At 40.6% G+C, this 12354-nt stretch overlaps 1 protein-coding gene and 1 long non-coding RNA gene across 11 annotated transcripts in view; both read left to right on the top strand.

The window, feature by feature from the left end:
* PDE10A (phosphodiesterase 10A) overlaps positions 1-12354 on the top strand; it is a 361041-nt gene that overhangs the window by 44233 nt on the left and 304454 nt on the right. The window lies entirely within an intron of this gene.
* Positions 10351-12354, top strand: part of LOC110395970 — a 37086-nt gene continuing 35082 nt past the window's right edge. Inside the window, exon 1 of the long non-coding RNA XR_002436715.1 lies at positions 10351-11353. This is a non-coding gene — a long non-coding RNA (uncharacterized LOC110395970). The remainder of the gene's footprint in view (positions 11354-12354) is intronic.

The raw sequence follows: 12354 nt of genomic DNA on the forward strand, positions 1-12354 counted from the left end.
AATAACAGCACGGGTGCCAGGTGTATTCCCCTTTTGTCAGATTAATATCTTAAATACACAGACACCTTAAATGAAGGTATCTGATGTAATGTAAAGCATGGATTCTTGGAAGGATTTTTTTTCCCAGCATTCCTTAAAATCAGTGAAGATTGAAATATTTGTATAGAAGTCGGACATTTGGGGAGTGATTCAGGGACCAAAGCACTGGCATACATGTTTTAGATTTTGCATGGTGTCTGAGACATTGGCAAGAAGATGACAGGTGTGATGCGGGGTTTATGGGAAACCCATCTTCTTCTAGGGCAGCAGCTGAAAGCAAGGCTGTGAATAATTTCTGACTTCTAAAGTGCTCCTACACACCTAGGTTTAAGTACTTGAGTCCCTCTCCAGTAGCTCCATGGATATAGGCTTTACCTTCTGGTGTTTGTCACTGCTCTACTGGATGTTCATTTCCTGAGTCCATTTGCAAAAATGGCTGTGTGTGCAAAAGCTGTGCTTACAAGTTTTCATTTTTCTGTCCTTTCCTCTCAAGCAATACATTTTTCAGGTGCTATCAGAGCTGAGAGTCCTTGGTGTTTTGCTTGTCAATCCTTACTCTTCTGTCTAAGGAAAATCCCTCTCCAGAGCTCATCAAAGAAAGAGAGAGACTGTGTTAAGGTCATTGATTGATTCCTCTATGCTGATCTTGACTGAAGGGAAATGGATTAGAGATCTTTTCCTTTTCTTTCTTTTTTTTTTTCTTTTTTCTTTTTTTTTTTTTTTAAGCTTCCTCAATGTAGAGGAACATTTTTTCTTTCACTTCTTTCCCTGTCCCTCATTTTTGGTCATTAGTTTTTTTTTTTCCCCTAGGTCAACATCCTGTCTCTGGTTACTCTGTCAGGTACATCTCCCCAAGCCTATGTAATCACTGAAGGGCAGAATGTCCTGCAAGCTTAGCAGACAGTGCTGTTTCTGAGTTGTGAGTCATAGTTTGCAGACTGATCACTGTGAAGACCAATAAGATATGAGAGAACAGGGAGATTAAGGGGGGGAAAAAAGGTTGCTGAGCAACAACATGACATAAGCATGGTTACAATCTATTTTTACAGCAAGAAGTTTGCAGAAGGCTATGGAAAACGTTTATTTTTCCAGACCTTTATTCATATCTGAGGGATGACAATGACCTGAAGAAAAGAAATACTGTACTGACTTGGCTAGTAGCTGTGCCCTTCTAGTTGCCTCACTGTACAGCCAGGAGTTAGCAGCAGGAGCAGGAGTTAGCATAGTCATCCCATATTTTCTGAGGGAAAAGAGCACAACTACAACACAAGCAGATGTAGCAGAGAAGCACAACTACCAGTAGCATCCAGAGATCACTTTTTCTGACTACACTGAATATATAAAGTATTATTTTTTAGAAAGTCTGAAATACATTAGCCTATATTTTCTTTGGCCAGCCAAGATGTCTGCCACATGAATTGTTTGATGCTTGAGATAAGGACACAGTCACCTTTGCCAGATTTCATTTTCACAGACCTTCCTGATGCCTTAGGAATAGTTGTGACCTTCCTGATTTTATATCTGGTATGGGCTATGAGGGTACTCAACAGCAGTCAGGAGGGATAGTCAAATCTAGCCGGTACAGTGCAATCATCCCAAGTTTGATTGTATGGAGTCCTGAAAGCAAAGAGATCCATGACAGCTATGGCTTCTCCAAGGCTGACTGGGACTGGTTGATCTTTTTTGGCAAACCACTGACATAGCCTACAAAGTCAAAATGTTGATGAATTACCAGCTGTGCTAACATGGCTTTGAATTAGTTTGGTATTAGAATGAGATGCAAAGTGGTGAGGTAGGAAGAAATTGGAAGAATTTATGAGCAGAAGCAGACGTGGCATAAATTAAAAAGTAAATATTTCATTTAATTTATAATAGAATTTTTAAACTGCTTGAAGGCTTACAAAGAATAACTTGCATGGTGGCAACTTTTCCTTATAAAGCCTTTCGTTTCTGGAAGCTTTATGAACAAGTACCTGTGAAGCTGCTTGATAACTTTCAGTTAAAGGTGGCTCTACAAAAAAACCACATAAAATCCTGTCTCGCTGCATCTTAAAAATTTCCTTACATGCTTGTATGGTTTCTTATGTTGTTTCTTATTTGTTTAACTTTATGATGAATATAGACTTTCAAATACCAACTTTCCATAACTACGACTCACATAAAAATTTAAAAAGCCACCATCAGATTTTTTGGTAATTTTTTGGCACTTTATGTACTTTATTCCATTTTCTGTTGTCTTCCGTTTAAGCTCTGTATTACTCAGAGGACTTAAAAAAAAAATGATAAAGAACCATATGTGAACTCCGTGCGAGCTAGATATACATTTAATTTTTAAAATAAGCAGCATCTTTTAATTTGACTACTTCAAATTACAAAAAATGTACCCATTTACATCATATGTTTTACATACATTTTGAATCTACTCAAACTAGGATGAGTATTTCTCTATTGAAATGAATTTTTGAGTGATAACTTTTCTTTGGTTTTTTGGACACCGTTTCAATATTAACATATGTAAGTAGTATAGTCCTCCTCAACTATGATTTACTGTCATTCCATAAAAATTTCTTCTCAGTTTTGCTGAATATTATTTCCTTTGGATCAAACTAAACATTTTGTTAGCTCCAGATTTACTGGTTGTGATGGCATCCCATATAATTTGTTTCCCTTCAATAATTCTTAATGCCTTTGACCTGCTATGGCACGGATTCAAGCATTACTGTGTTTATGTGCCTCAGGATGCATGTCTGTGTAGAACTTGGATTACAGTTCAGGAACTATTCATTTTAAGTAACAGTAATGTATATAAATCAACTGTAATACATTTGTTTTTTTTTTTTTCTCTCCAGGTTTTTTTTCTTTATCTTCTAACATTTGCTGCCATCCTGTGGTACACAGAGAGAGGCACACATAGACAAACATTTGTAGAGTAATATAAATGGATAGTGCTTAAACATACAGGATGAAGGAAGCAGAAGGTATGTTGAGAAGAGTAAAAAAAGGCAAACAGTCTTCAGTTGTTGCTAGTTTGAGCAGAGCAATGTGCATCTTTTTCTCACAGATGCCTGAAAGAAGATTTACATGCCACTGCAAGAATGGAAAAAAAAGTTCTACGTAGCTCCTCTGAAGCTGTTAAGAATATCTTTTTTTTTTTTTTTTTGGCTTTTTTTGTTTTAATTGGGAATTAATAACCTTACTGTGTAGCAGTTACAGTGATGAATGCTTGAAGATCTGTCAATTATCAAATGCTTGAAAAAAAGTGCTGCAAAGAAGGGAGCTTCATGCAAAGGCTGATGAGCAGAAAAGCCAGGTTCTTATGCCTGGTTTGGTTGGCAAAGATGATGCAAACCCAGAGTCAGCTCTTGTGACAAATTGAGAGAGCAATAATGCTTATCTGGTATCTTATATGGCTAGTGTAGTGATAATGGTATCTTAGTGGCTAATGTACTGGCATTGACAGAGTAAGACCCAATGGGTGTATCAGGTGCCCACCTGGATTTTTTCTGTCTTGTGAGATTTTTACCTTTGAAAGGAGGACGGAAACTCTAAGAAGAACAAAGCAAATAAATTTCTCCATGTTGGTTTTAACTATAATAGAATTCAGCCTGAACCCAAGAAACCTGCCTGATGAATGGTCTGGGTCTTTCTTGCAGAGGGCTTTGGTTTCAAGAAAATGTCATAGTATGCTGACAGATCTTTTAAAATCTCAAATCAATGATTAAAAAAAAAGTATATTTTTATTTATTAAAACAAACAAAAAAATCAGAGCTGTAGGTTGCACTTAACATCTGAAAGATGAGAAATGCTTAAAAATGGAGGGTAGCTCTTCCATTCTGCTTTTGCTCACCTGCTCTCTTACTGTTCCTTCCAAGGGTCCAGACAACAACCTAATAGCTGGGACCAGCCTGGACAGGGCTTCTCTGAGGTTTTGTTCATGCTAGACAGATCAAAGGATGTCTTTGTGATTCCTGGATCATCCCGTGACCCAGTCAGTGGTCTCCAGTCCTCTAAAGCATTTCAGTATTAATAAATTGATTAAAATGGACTACCTACAATATATGATTATATATATGCATATATATCTGAAAAGCAAAGTCACAGAGTTCTGGAAATAAATAAAAATCCACAAATACTACTGTTTTTATTTTAGGTGTTAAAGTAGGCAGTTTGCTCCTTTCTTGAGGCAGCCCTAGACTGAGTCATCTACAGGAAGGTGGAACCTTGTAGAATTGGATCTAGGGGAAATAGGGCTATGTTTGAGTCTAGAACTGCTTGATTGTGCCTCCCAAGATTCTGTTACCTGCCACTGGTGTTTTCTCATAACATTTGCTTCCTTATTCCTCTCAGAAACTTAGGGTTTGATTGCTCTTTCCCTCTTGCCTTTTCAAGGAGCCGCAGGGTCTCCTGGCGAGGTAGGAGGCATTCGAATTTCCCCTTCTCCACCAAGAAAGAAGAACTGAACATGTTTTCTAGTGAGTGCTTTTCAGAGGACTTGTTGCTTTTGAGTTTATGCAAAGTTGGCTGGTGCGATTGGAAAAAGTTGTCTGTTTTCTTCTAGGTGAAAAGGATGGAGAGCAGAAGATTTGTTAGTTCTGAGAAAGACTTGCTGAGGCAGTAGATGCTAACAGCCTCACAGTAGATCCTAGAAAGCCTAGTAGTGAGGCAGCAGTCTGGGCAGAGATGAAATGGGAATGGGCATTTGAGGAGCTTATCTTCCTGGATGTCATTTCCAAAGGTATTAAGGACAAGAAAGTGACTGGGAGTAGTCAGCATGGATTTATGAATGGGAAACGATACTTGTCCAGCCTGATAATTTTCTATGATGAGATGACTGGCTTAGTGAATGTGTGGAGAGCAGTGGGTGATGTTTATCTTGATTTTAGCAATGCTTTTGAAATTCTCCTATAATATACTTATCAAGCAGCTGATGAAGTACTATATAAGTGGACAGTGAAGTGGACTGAGGACTGATTGCATTGCTGAATTTCAATGGTTGTGACCAGTGGCTGAAGTCCAACCAAAGGACAATTGTTTGGTGTACCCTAGGGACTGATGCTAGGGCCAATAGTATTTAGCATCTTCATTAGAGACCTGGATGATGGGATGAGTTGTACCCTCAATGAGATTGCAAATGATAAAAAACTGGGAGGAATGGTTGATATAACAGACAGTTGTGCTGCCATTTAGGCTGGTTGGAGACATTTGTTGAAATTCCCATCAGCTGGCAGAAAGTTCATGAAGTTCAGCCAAAGAAAATGCAGAAGTATTGAGCCTGGGGAGAAACAGCTTCATGCACCAGCATGTGCTAGGAGTTGACTGGCTGGATAGACAACAGCTTTTCTAAAGTGGTTCTGGGTTTTAAGTTGCACAAGAAGCTAGACATGAGTCAGCAAGGTGCTCTTGAGGCAAAGACCACCAAGATCATGCTCTGCTTTATCAGGGAGAGCATTACCACCAGGCTGAGGGTGGTGATCCTTCCACTCAGTACTGATGAGAATCATGTGGAGTGCTTTGTGCAGTTCTGGGTCCCTGTATACAAGAGATATGTGGAAATGCTTGCGTGAGACCAGCAAAAGGGCACAGAGATGATTAAGGATTTGGAATGTCTGTTATACGAGAAGAAGTTAGGAGAGCTAGGACTGTTCATCCTGCAGAACAGAAGGCTCGGGGAGCTATGGTGGCTGTTTATTCATAATTAAAGGGGGGTAGTAAAGGAGACAGTGCCAGATTCTTCTCTGTGGTGTTCAGCAACAGGACAGGAGGCAATGGGCACAAACTGAAACATGGGAACTGCTGTTCCTACATAAATAAAATACTTCTAAAATGTAATGGTGATTGAACATCAGCACAAATTATCCAGAGAGGTTGTGGAATCTCCATCCTTGAAGATACTCAAAACCCAACTGGACACAGTCTTGAGCAACCTGCTGCAGTTGGCACTGCTTGAGGGAAGGGATAGACTTTAATCTACAGAGATTGCTTCCCACCTCAGCTAGTCTGTGATTCTGTGGCTGCTGAGCTGAGTGGCTGGCAAATGCTGTAAGCAGCAATTTCTCAGGGAAAAAAAAATTGAGAGATTTTATATCACGGAAAGTACTAGATACAGGGTCACAAAGAAACTGATGTTTGAGGGGAGCATCTGCTTCAAACAGTATCTTTTCATCCTTAAATACATCTTTTCTACTTGCTTTTTGGATCATCTACTCTGCCATATTAGTAAAGCAGAACCCACAAATCTCTCTTGAATCAGCTGTGCTGATGGCTGCATGAATTTGGTAGAAAGAAGATACATAAAATTTAATTGTGAAGCATGCTGTATATCCTGCCACTTGCTCAAGGCTTTTGCTTTTTTTGTGGTAGAACTGGAATATGCTGCAATTGAGAAAAGCCGGTGGTCAGTGTGCCAGGAACGTGTGGAAAAGACAGAGGAGTGTTGTCAGAGATAACAATAAGTCAGGGGGCATTACCAGCTCTGGCTGTCTCTGTGCCTCCAGGCCTCCATGTCAGTCTAGGACCCCCAGCCCCAGCAAGCCTGCAGCATGGCCAAGTTCCAGCTCCCCACAGGCCCACATCCCAGCCTTGCCTTGGCTGATGCCTGTCCCCAGGGAGGTGCCCAGTGCTGGGGCTTGGGCTGCCGCAGTGCCGTGATCCTGGTGGGTCATGACAGGCTGCAGGCCCTGCCCTGATGGACCCATGGAGATCTCCCAAGTCCTGGGGAGCCCCTGCTGCCCTGGGGCTCTAGCAGTTGCACCACCACCTTTTTAGAGGTGTTGTGAAACTGCTTTGCACCCATTTAAAATAAATGCTTCCCATGGATTTATCTGGGGTCAAGCTCCCAGTGGGAACTCCTGATGGATGCTGATACTAGCTTGCTTCCCAGTAGCAGAATCTAATTTTTTTTCTAAACTTCACCTGTGTTTCACTGACTTTGAAAGACACATAAGTAAAATTAAAACATGGAGTGTAGGTACCTCGAGAACTTTATTCCTTTTATTTCTTTTATCTCTGTGACAGAGCCTCACTTTTAAAATAGAATAATAGATGTTCACTAGGTAGTGCATTAGAAGGAAAAAGAATGGGAAACTAACTTCTCAGAGGCTATAGATAGTGCACTAAATGGTGACTCTTTTTCTTGCTACCTTGAGTATCTTGTCATATGTTAATTAAATGCCTGGAAAAATCTTTAGGAGATAATAAGAAGATAATAGTGCATAGACTTTAATGTAAAATGGAAGCATTACATGGTATCTTCTCTTACTTTTAAAGCTCAGTAAGAATTCTTTGTTCAAACAATTGATCTTAATGTACTTAAAAGTAGGACAATTTAAAAGTGAATTAGAGAGCTGAAAAGCAAGATTTCTGGATCCAAGTGATCTGATCCATCTTCATCATTTGAATTCCCTGTTTTCCACTTGTTTATGCATCATTTCAGAATTTATATGAAGGAAATCCTTGTCCTAGCTCATGTTTACCTATTTGAGCCTATTGGGAAACATTGGAGCTCATATATTTCTTTGTTCTTTGTTCTCTCCCATTTTTTTCTCTCACTTTTGGAAACCTGCTTCCTGTGTTTCTGATCACAGTGCAAAACTATAGTCTGTGTGCATTCATGCACGTGTTGGGAAACTGCAGTGGCCATAATGAACTGAATCGTTACCCGTGGTGCACAAGATCGAAGAGGGACTCGGCTTCTGATTATCCCCATGACTGCACTGACAGGAATTTGTCCTCATAAAGGCTGATACTTGCATTGTATCAGGACTTGTTCCCTTGTCCCATACAAAGGAATTTCACCACTCATCTTTGTTCTTTTCAACACTAATTGAGGAGAGCTCTTCACTCTGAGAAGGAATCCTCGGCAATGCTGTGCTGTTCTGGCAGTTGTTGTTTTGCAAGACTGTATATTTACTTACATGGAAACCAGATAACAGAAAGATTTTTGGAGTGTAAGTGCAGACTAGCCAATATATTTGACATGTATGCTCCTGAACATCCTGCCTCTTTTGCTACCTTAACATCTTGTGTGGTCCACTGAAATACTTCAGCAGAGGAATACGTATTTCAGAACAGAGAAAACAGGAGTTTTTTTAGTTGCTTTCTGATGTTACTTCATTTCTTTCTTTTCCTATCTTCCTCCTTCCCTCACTGTCTCCTGGGAAGGGTGACTTGACACTGTACTGTATTGAGACCTGTTCTCACATCTGTTCAAAGCATTAAGTTTGAGAAGGCAGTCCTGGCTTTCAGCGTTAGCTGCGACTGCACTCATTTGGAAGAAGCACTGTTGCTGGCCTCCAGGATGCTTGTTTCTATGTAGCATTCATGTAGCCCATACAAATACTCCACTTGAAATCCCAAAGGCTTTCTACTAGCAGTCCAGGGTGTTGTCATTTGCAGCATCAAGAATAATCAAGTTATTTTCATAGTGTTTGAGTGTTGCATCTTGGATCAGAAAACAGGAATCCCCCCTTTCCTGTGATATAGGACAGGTATTTTTCAAAACAATTTGTCTTACATATTGTAGTGGAAATGCTAAGTCATGGCTTGAAGCAGTGATTGAGCACCTGGTGGGAAGGCAGGGCCAACCCAGGGGAGTTCAGGTGCATGCAATGTACCTGAGTGATCAGAAGGGGTGGAGACAGGATCCACTCCTTCCCAGACCTCATTTAAGGGTTGGCAGTGGAGGTGAGGGTATTTCTCTAGAGATCCCTGTCTACCTGAGGCCTTCTGAAGGTACGAATTTTCTTTCCTTTATTTCTGTGCCCTCAGCTGTTGCGTTTGAGTAAACTCTCATTTGCTGCAGCCTAGGACCTTGCTACTCTGCTGTCATTGCTGTGCTTTCCGTCACGTTATATGTATTATGATGGTTTTGCTTGGTTCTGGCTTTAAAGTGAAAAGAAATTGATGCTTTCTTCAGGTTGGAAGATAATATTGGTAGGAACAGCTTTATTTTGCTCTACAGCAGTGTTGTCTGTAGTACCAAAAAGACTTCAAACCACACTAGATTTTTTTCATCCACCTACAAGTCTTTTCAAGTCGTGAAGACTGTGCAGCTCAGAAAGGTGATACTAAAAATCAAAGTATCACATATTGAAGAGAACAACTGTAAGCAAATGCCCTTCTCTTTGCTATTGTCAGTGGTCTTGGTGATGTACTTCTATATCAGGAAGGGCTGCATGTAGGCAATTGAAAGTATGTCATGTCCATTTCTCAAGAGACTTCAGTTCAGGAAGTAAGAGCTCTTTTGTTGGCATGCAGAAATTCTTCTCTCATTTATGTAGGTTTCTCTGAAAGTAACATGTCCTATTTTCTTTTTTTCCATGGAAATTACAGCAGATACAAAAATCCCAATAATACTATTTGATAGAGCAAATTCTCAGCTACAAAACACTGTTTTGTAACATAGTCACCACCATTAGTTATGTATTTTCACCAGTGGTGAACAAGAGTCTGCATGCTGTGCTCATAATTAAAAAAAAAAAAAAAAACTGCTCTGTTGGAGGTGACCCCACTGTTTCACAGCTACTATGATGCTTTTGTTGCTAGGAAAATGTTGCCCTTGCAGTCTTGGGTTGAGTAGAGTGAGACAACTACCTCCCTCTACCTGTTGGCCACCCCTCTTGTGATGCATCACAGGATACTGTTGGCCTTCCAGGCTCCAAGAGCACACTGCTGGCTCATGTCTAGCTTTTGTCTTTCAGGACCCTCGAGTCCTTCTTGGCAGGGCTGCTCTCAATGAATTCTTCTCCCAATCTGTACTCCTATCTGGGATTGTCCTGACCCAGTAAAGTGCAAAGTAATGCTTTGCACTTTGCCTTGTTAAACCTCATTAGATTCTCATGTGACTACTCTTTAAGTGTGTCCAGGTCCCTCTGGATTACATCCTTCTCTTCTGTTGTGTCCACTGCACCACTTGGCTTAATGTTATCTGCAAACTTCTTGAGGGTTCACTTAATCTCACTGTCTATGTTGTTGCTAAAGATGCTGAAGAGCATCAGTCCCAAGATCAACCCCCTGGGGGGACATCACTTGTGACCGGCCTCCACCTAAACATAGAGCCATTGACAACAACCCTCTGGCTATGACCCTCTAACCAATTCTTTATCCACCAAATAGTCCAGCCTTCAAATCCACATCTCTCCAATTTAGAGGTGAGGATGTGGTGCAGGACAATGTCAAAGGCCTTGCACAAGTCCTGGTAGATAACATCAGTTGCCCTTCCTAGGTCCACTGATGCCATCGCTCCATCATAGAAGGCCATCACATTGGTAAGGCATAATCTGCCCTTGGTGAAGCTGTGCTGGCTGTCTTGGATCACCTCATCTCACATGTGCCTTCCAGGAGGATCTGCTCCATAATCTTTTCAGGCACAACATGAGGCTCACTGGCCTGTTGTTCCCTGGGTCTTCCTTTCTCCCTTTCTTGAATGTGGGAGTAATATTTCCCTTTATCCAGTCACAGCAGATTTTGCTTGACAGCTGCAATTTTTCAAATACGATGGAGATCGGCTTGTCATCCACATCAAACAATTCCTACAGAACCCTGGGAAACACGTCATCTGGCCCTGCAGACTTGTACACGTTCAGCCTCATGAGGTGATCTTGGACTTGCTCCTCTCTTAACTGGGAGGGATTTTGCTCCCCTGACCCCTGCTTAGAAGTTCAAGGATACGAGAGGAGTTAAAAGCCTGACTGGCCATTAAGACCAAGGAGAAGATCATGTTAAGTACCTCAGCCTTCTATGTGTATGAGGAGGCCAGTTCAGCCTTCTTGTTTATCAGAGGAGGTACAGTCTCTTCTGCCCAGTGTATCTAAAGAAATCTTCCTTGTTTTTCACATCCCTTGACAAGTTCTATTCCATCTGTGCCTTAGCTTTCCTGATCCTATCCCTGTGCATCTGGACAGCATACTTATATTCTTCCCATCCATTCCTGCTTCCACTGTTTATACTTTTCCTTTTTTTTTCCCCCCTCAGCCTGGCCTGCAGGTCCTTGCTCAGCTGTGCTGGTTTCCTGCCTCATCTGACTGACTTCTTATTCTTGGGGATAGAGAGCCCTTGTTTTCTACATGGAGGAATTCAGTGACACCCATTTGCTTCATACGCAGTTCCGTGTCAGATGCCATTTTTTTTTTCAGACTGTCCCTCTGCTGCCATCTGTCACGTGGCAACAACATGAAACAGAATATTGGTGTGAAGGTTCAACCGCTGCTGCCATACCACCACCATCTGTCTCTGATGTTGTGGGCCGACATAATAAAATAGGTGGCATTGCTTCTGGACCAGCTTCATATAAAATAACTAACGATTCAAAGAAGTGGTTAGTGATTTTCATTGTTTCACTTGTTCTGTTTTAAATTAATTGGAGCACCATTCATCTCTTTCTTTCTAACCCAGTCATCAGCTGTATGCTGATACTGGGGGAGCCTGAACTCCTCACATAACTTACTACTCAGCTTCCCAGTCTCTGGTTCGGGATATCTTTGTATGCAAAAGTAACTGTTTTCTTAAAAATCTTTGAGAACGTTTACATATTACTCTTTTCTCACTTATAAATGATGTTGGCATAAGACTAATGGGGCCACTCTTATCAACCATGAGTTTCTTTTATGAATTTAATTGTTTTTAACCAGTCCTTAAGTTAGAAATTGGAGTAGATAGAGTGGTAGTTAGGAGAGAAAAATAAGGACAGCAATACCTGAGCAAAATCTGAGGTATTTTATAAAGATTGTTTATTTTTTTCTTAAGTTTTCTCGCTTTTTACTCTGTAGGTAGGAAAATATTATAGCTGAGATTTTGTAACTGTCCTGTTTTTCCTTAAAAACAGGAGCAAAAAAGTCCAAAGCTAAATTTCATTATTTTGACCTTCTTCAGGAAATTCTGTATGTACCTGGATTAATTAGGTATTTAAATCTATTTCTCCATGTATATTTTTTTTAATTTATGGGAAGAAAGTGAAAATCCATTTCAAAACTGGTCCTTTGAGCTCTGAAGGCCTCATGCTAGAGATGCATGAGAATCTCTAAGTAAATAAATAAAACATGAACGGACTGTTAGAAATACAGGATACTTTTGGCTGGGCTACAGTGTATTCAGACTCTGCGCGGTGAGTCAGCAGTGGTGACATTTGTACAGAGAAAAAAAATCTAAGTAGCACTAGCAGAAGAGGTGACTTCTCTGACAATAACTGGCTCATGAAGATACATTGTCTATCTGTATTCTGTGATCATGCAATCTGTAGCTACGGAGACAGGTGAATTCTGCATCCTGTCCTGGAGAGAGCAGCAGTTAGTGTCTCATTACCCTTGATGTCTTTTGAAG

This window comes from Numida meleagris, chromosome 3, assembly GCF_002078875.1.
Source record: "Numida meleagris isolate 19003 breed g44 Domestic line chromosome 3, NumMel1.0, whole genome shotgun sequence".
NCBI classification, from domain to species: domain Eukaryota; kingdom Metazoa; phylum Chordata; class Aves; order Galliformes; family Numididae; genus Numida; species Numida meleagris.